The sequence below is a fragment of the Argentina silus genome, assembly GCF_951799395.1.
Source record: "Argentina silus genome assembly, chromosome: X".
NCBI lineage: Eukaryota > Metazoa > Chordata > Actinopteri > Argentiniformes > Argentinidae > Argentina > Argentina silus.
The window spans coordinates 48,553,065-48,560,926 of NC_139653.1; positions in this window are offsets into that span (position 1 = coordinate 48,553,065).

Sequence of the window (7,862 nt, forward strand, 5' to 3'; positions counted from 1 at the left end):
ACAATGGCAGCCATGGTGTCCCTAGCACCAGGCAATGACGATTCCAGCACTGAATCATCGTGTTCTTTATCATCATCATCATCAACATCATCATCATCATCATCATCGCTCATGTCAATCGTTGAGCTACGCACAATAGGGCAACTTATGACTTTTTGCAGCTCAGATGGAGAGGGGATCCCGGGGAGTGTGAAAGACATATCTTCCAATGTCCTCTCTGACTTCAATGTTTCAGAGGACGTGGACATAGAGGATGTGGTTCTAGGTTCACTGTCTTCACAGTAAACCTTATCCAAGTTCTCCAGCATATTTCCCACCAAGCTATATAACCCAGAGAGCTCCCCTGTCCTATTTAACAGGTCCGACTTGGATATTTCATCCTGAACTACACCCAGGATTTGGCTAACGCTTTTCTTGGCCTGCGCTAACGTAGCTTTTTGGGCTTTGGGCTGAGGTCGCTTACGCAAAGACAGAAAATCACTCAACTTAAGCTGCAGACTCTTGTATAGCCTTTGTGCCGTGGACCAAATGTCCATCTCAGACACGCTAACCCCACTCTCAGAGGCCTCCTGGTCTCTCAGAAGGACAGCGTCTGAGAGCTCAACAGTGGTGGAAGACTCGCCTCTCTGGAAAAGGCCTTTTACACCATCAACAACAGTGCCAAAAATATCCTCCGCTGCAGAGTCTGTACTGGCAGCTGACATGGTAGAGGAACCTTGTAAAAGGTCCAAATGGGAGCGGCTGATTCCACCGGTGAGGGACTCAGAGTCTAAGTACCTCGAGGACTTGATGAGGATCTTCCTCACAGCGCGAGTTCCCCTCCTCTGAAACTTAGCGGACGTCAGCTCTCTTATGACCTCATTTGGAGTGACATCCACACCCTCTGATGATGTCGACTCGGAGGAGGAGATGTCCTCTAGCCAGCCAATAATGCCCTCAACAAATCGTGAGATCACCAGTGATTCATTTGACCACGTCATTGGCACACAGGAGGACCCCTCCTCCTTTGACACTTCAGACCGAGCCAACACAACAAGCCTACGGGCCACCTCTTTAGTCTGGGTATCCAGGAACACCTGACTGACCTGGGAGGACCCTCTGAGAGGCTCGCTACTCCCCCTACGGAGCATCGCTCCTGATGACCCGTGACCACTCATGACCCCTGAACCCACCCCTGATAGAATAGGCTGGCTCATGCTGGACTGAGGGGACTTTGCATTCAAATTTAAAACAGAGGCAGCATTAAGTTCCGCTGACGCCAGAGGCTCTTCTCCCTCAAGTGGGACCCGATCCTGAGCCATAAGCCCATAACGCGCATAAAACCCTCTAAGCTTATCCCGTAGTCTCTTAAGGAGACTGATAGCGGCGGATAAAGACTTGATCTTTTTACCAGGCCAAGCTGACTGTGATAGCGCCTTAAAATCAGAGGCGAACACCTCAATGATTTCTGAGGCCTCACGTTCCACAACCAGGGGGCTCAGACTCGTCTGGCTGGGCAGACGGATTGACGGCTCAGACCTATTGGCAAAGACATGGGTGGATACATCTCTGGGAGATCTAAGAAGCACCTCGCTCACTGACTTAGTGGCCTTAGTTTTAAAGCCCTCGCTACAGAGTCTATCAACAGCTGGAATTGAAGGGGCAGTGGTTTTGCTTCGAAGTTTGGTGCTGGCAAAACTCGACTTTGCACAGACTTCGGGGGACAATCTGTAAGAGGATTGAGAACTATTAGGCATTAACTCAGTGGGGGAGGGGCTGTTTGAGGTTGTGAAAACCCTTAGCTGGGAAAGTAAATCCCCCACAAAAACACCAGCTGCGAGGGATTCCTCAGAAGACCTCCTCCCAATAGAGGTCTCAGACTCGGCTTTTGCCATGAATTCAAAAGTAGCCAGTATCTCCCCAATGACTTCCTTGGTGCTTTCCTCGAGGCGGGTTTGGGAGTCACATCCAGCCCTAAGCGGCTGGGAACACTCACTCAGAGAAATGGTCTCTACGTCCTCAGAGCTGACCTCCTGCCAAGGCTCCTCGAGGGGCGATGACATCACCAAATCTGCTCCGCCGGTGGAAGAGCCTGTGTTGAAGAACTCTGCCAATTTACTCTGCAGGTTGCTGTAGAGCCTTAACATGGCAGAGGAGACCCTCTGCCTCCCGCTGGGCCGTCCACCGAGCCGGTCAACGGAGGACGCGGCGTTGTGACCTGTGCCTCCAGCCTGCACCGTGCTGTCCCCCGCCTCCACGACCTGTGCTGCTATGTCCTTCACATCTGCCACAAACATATCGACGATCTTGTTCGCCTCAGCGTCACAATCGGCGGCGAAAGCGTTGGTGGCAGATGGTGAGGTGACATGAGAGCCACGCTCGTGGCTTAGGCTGGGAGCGGCACTGGCAGGCCGGGATGACTGCACAGAGCCGCTCTGAGAAGATCCATTTCTTCTCCGGAGAATTCCACCGACAGCCCTTGAGGCTTTTGTGTGGAACTCCCGACTCCCGATGATGGCTAGGTCATTCTGGCTCACCGTAGCCTCAGAGGCTCCAGAATCACCAGGGGTAATTCTGTTCTCTTCTGAGGAATGAGAGTCATCACAACAGCCATCTCGGTCGTCGTGTTGGGATAACATCTGTATTTTCAGTGCCACCTCCCTGAGCATATACGCTGCGTCCTGTCCGCCTCCCAGTGTCTCCTTGCAGCTCTCCACGGTCTCAACAAGGGCGGCCATTACATCACCTGTCATTGGAGCAAGAATCTTTTCACTTACCTCCATACTTACCTTCTCCGGGGGTGGCGACGCTGACGGACCTTGTCCGGTGACCCCGAACGCCTGAAGAGTGCCAGAGATCACCTGGACCATCTCCTCGGTGGCCGGCATGATGTTCTTCCTCTCGGTCATCACTGGGGAGGATCTTCCAGAGGGGGTGTAGGCCACGACGACCGAGAAGGCGGAGTTCAACTGGCTAAGAGTTTCCCCCACCAGAGCTCTGGTCAGTTCAGGTGACGAAGAACCATTGTCACCCAGAGCCTGGAGTATGGTGTCCGCCGTCACCCCAAAGAAGACCTTGAGGGGGTCTCTCACAGGCGCCCGCTGCAGGGACGTCTTGGAGCTACAAACACAAACATTAACACTACAGTGTGATGTCTGAAACATTATGCCAAACAATTATTGTAGCTTAAATTCACTTATTATGTTTACATTTGTAAATAATGTCCCCTTTTCTGGATGTCATGATAATGATTGTTTCCTAAGTTCTATTTTGCTTCTGTCTTAAGACTCCTGAGCTTAATGAGGCCGAACAATGAGGGTCTTTCTATGCTGTAGTTGATAAACCTTTAAAACTGTGCATCACAAAAATGTCCTCAAGAGGCACTAGCGAGTAAGAAAAACGGGTCCTCCAAACTGAACGTTATGAATGTTATGAATGTTATGTTTCCTATTACAGTTTAAATTCAATCTAAAAACAAAAATACATGACAAATGAAATGTCAATGTGGGTCACCTTAAAAATGTAACAAAAACATGTCTATCTAATCCTAAAGAGTAGTTGGGCCACTTCATAAGTAGATGAACCCTGGTTGACAGCTTACCTCGGGGAAGAGGACACTCGAGTGGGTCCAGCCTCCTGGTCCTGGGGGTTGGTACTGGAGGAGTGCTCTGGGTCGGACCCGGGAGCTGAAGCCTCCCCCTCTTCCTGGCTTTCGCTCTGCTCTAAGATGAGGACCAGGGCCGGCAGGAAGACCCGGAAGGCCGTCTCACAGATGACCTTCACCACCCTGCGGCACAGTCGGCCCAGCTGCATGCTCGTAGTCTGTGGTTCCACAAGGAGTACACAACATCATCATATTGCATGTGTCAGTGAAGTTATGGTATATTAGGAACATCTTTTTTTCAATTTACTGGAAATAAACATGAAATGTGTGCTATACAAATCCAATACAATTTGCTATACAAATAAAATGTGTGAAATGTCCTATATACATGAAGGTTAATTGATTGAATATTACACATAATCCCAACTTACAGGGTCTCTCATGCCCCTACGGATCACTCTCCATTGCCTGAATGATGAAGAAACAAGGAAACATTTTGGACTGTTTCTTTTTTGTGTGTTTTAGACATGATAGATGTACAAGACAGGCTACACCGACAACAAATGTACACACAACATACAACACCAAAGCTACACACAGCACACAACACCAACAGTATTCAGTAAAACACAAAAGATGCATCCCGATCCACATAATGTCCACTAACTTTGCCATAGACTAACTCAACAGTTCCACCAGAGCAACGTCCGGCACATACAGCACAGTCAGGGGTCGGATCAGAGGACAGACTCATTATAACGCATGGAATGGCATGAGGAATGGCATTAAATGTGTTTGATAGCATGGAACGGAATGAGGAACGTTGAAACGTTGATTGATACCATTCCTGATTCCATTCCATGCATTACAATGAGCCCGCCCTCCGATTTCTACCTCCACCGGCCTCCCCTGAGCACAGTCCCCCTACTTAAAGTATACTCCGTCACAGAGAGACATTAAACATACTTGTCGGTCAGACTCCTCAGGAAGTTGACGAGGATGGGATAGACCTCTTCTTCCTGGTCTGAGGGGGTGTTGACACTCTGACGTGCCTTCTCCTCCAAGAGCTCAATCACTGCAGCTCGGTTCTCAAACCTGTCTGGAGACCGGAGCCCAAGTGTAGGGGAGGGTGCTGGCAAATACAAAGACAAATAGAACGTTTTATCCAAATATCTGACTCTTTTTGATCGAACATATCTCAGTTCAAAAGACATAGCTAGCCAGACCAAATTGGTATGCAGCATTTCTAATAAACTTATTTAATCCAAATATACATCATCTGAATAGCATACAGCGTGTATTGAACAGAATAACACAATCTCCCCACCCCAGAGAAGCGTTGTAACATTATAAAGAGAATCCCTAACCTGTGTTGGTGGCCTTCTCAACCGTCGTCTTCATGCCACTACTCTTCTTCTTAGCCTTCAAGAAAACATACATCAAATCACACATGATAAAATCCAATCACATCCACACCATAGCACATTGAATAATAGTTACCTCTTTTTCGTTCGGCATTGTCAAAGGAAATATGAAAACGCCATTGAACCGGAGAGAGTCGTTTTGTAGTTTAGCAAAAAACTGATTCTAGGCCTGCTGACGTTAAAGCAGGTGTCATACAATAACGACGACGTCACAATACGGCCGGTGCCATGGTGACCACGGGACCATGCAGTTTGTCTAAGCTAATGCTAATAATAATATGAAGAAGAAGAAATAAAAAAGAAACATAATAACTTCATAAGTGATAATGATTATAATGATAATATTTCACAAAATTCGTGTAGTGCTATTTGTTTTAAAGTCGGATACCAAAATCACCATGACACAGGCTAAGCGACATGCATTTTCGTTGTATGTACATGTTTATACATACGGTGTATTCAGGCCCATATATTCATCATAAACTGTTCAAATAAAATCGGATTATCGGATGTAGGCGTAGATGATGTGCGACGCCAACATCTTGTTCAAGGAGGATCAAACAATATCCAAATTCAAGTTGTTGATTTCGACCTCAACCATGGGACACCTGCGTACTGTACAGCTGTTGTTACAGTGTAGGCCTGGATATAGTAGGAACCATGTTTTTAGCACGGCCAATAGCTGTATATGATCTACATAGGAATGCTTAAAGCACTTTTGCAAAACGATTAATTTCAGAGATTGACAAATAGCATGATCATTTCACAGTTAGGGACCATTCTAAAATCTCTTAATTAATATAGGCCTAAAAGAAAATGTATTCCACTACAATAGCGGACAATATATGTCAATGTATATATGTCAATATATGTGCAAGTACACCACCCGCTCCTAACTATAAGCTTAATTGGGCAGAAATGCCCAGTCCAAAACATGCTAGCCTGTCAATTTGATTATCCTGCACGCTGTTCCTGACCTCCTTTTGATTCATATTTTCGTTGATTGCCTCTTCGGTAACTCGTCGGTGTGTCGGTGAATGATGGCTCGTTAATGACCTGATCAGAGTTATGACAAAGTGATAATGACTGACGGTGAGCAACACAAGCAGCGACTTTTGTAACTTTATTATGACGTCACAGTGCCGAGGAGCGGGGATCAGTTGCGGGGGTTTGAGTTTAAGGGGGGTCAAAAATGCTTCATTTTAAATACAATGCCACATTATTCTGAAAAGTGCTTATTCTGAAAACCACTGATGTCAATTTTCTCTTACCAATTCATCACGTGTCAATTGCAAGCTAGCATATCTGTTTTTCTATTCAGTCACAGCTACTGTAGTTTGATTCCTTCATCTGGGAGGCCTCAGAGTCCTATTCGGTCTACAGTACACACATAAACACAGACACATTTACATTTAAGTCATTTAGGAGACGCTTTTAGTCATTTAGCAGACGCCAAAGGACACCCCTAGCAGACACTTGTATCTAATGCGACTCACAGTACAGTGCGTGGATACCGTTTCTGTATATATGGTCCCAAACCCACAAATGTCCATATACGGAAATCAAACCCACAACCTTCGCGTTGCTAGCACCATTCTCTACTGAGCCACATCGTGTTTGAACATGTGTTGCGGTGATACATTTGAATTGCAATTGATCTGCGTTGTGTTTGTTGAATGAAAGCGAATGAATCCATTCTTACATATATTGTTGTGAGATAACATTGACACCATTTAGCTGTAAAAAACGAATATATTTGTAGTGCTTTGAAACTTCTGCAACCTACTGCCAGGACAGCTTCAGTAGACTTTTGAGGGGCGCACACCCGAAGTCTGTATGGGTAGGCAGTGGCAAATCGGAGAGGTATTTTGATGCGCGCAGCAACTTTATGACTGGAGCGCAGTGCACGCGAATCAGAAACAACACGCACAATATATGTCAATGTATCAAGCCACATCAAGCCAAATTGAAATGATTAGGCCTACTGATAGGCTGCAGTGGATTATAAGAGGAGAGATAGAAATTATGCAGCATCATTGCCCAACTACCCACACTCCATAGAGTTGTCAGCTATATAGACTACAGCTCGAAAACACGACATTGCTGGCTTCGGCGCAGCAATAATAAACACAACAATGCAAACTCCACTCATAAGTATGGATGGTCTGATAACCGGTTCCACGGAATTGGGTCTCAAAATTCCCGTCAGTTTCCATCTGGCCCCGTGTACTCTTTTTGTTTATGTTGATCATATTTATTGTTATTTCCTTTCACAACAGTAAACAATGATATCATGAAAATACGAGTGTTTAACATGACTGAAAGTCCACATGAATACTGCGTCTAGAGCCGTGTATTCTCATTTCACTGGCGACATACCGGGGGAGGCTGGTGGAGGTAGACACCGGAGGACAGGTTTTAAACACACGTGTTTGATACTGTAGATAGATTTATAATAATGTCAGTTTCTATGCGAAGGTTAGCCTGAGACTTTTGGCTATATTTTTTTAATAGCAAAGCATATCTAATATTGATAATCTGACTTCAATGTAATTATCACGATGTGCTAAGATTTGTTTGTGCTGATTTAATGCAAGAATGGTCAAATAGAATGAATCAAATGAGGCTTCAATAATACTCTATACATATCCAACTGTTACAAGGCAATACTTCATAGAAAAATTGTAAATTTTTATAGAAAAATTGTACATTCTAATAGAGAGAGAGAGAAAGAAGGAGAGAGAAAGAAATATGACCACAGGTCATACAAACCAATGCTACTCACACCTCATGATGAGAACCTCACAACAGGACAAAGAAAAGAGAATGAATTTGTCCCTTTGCCCCTGTTATGT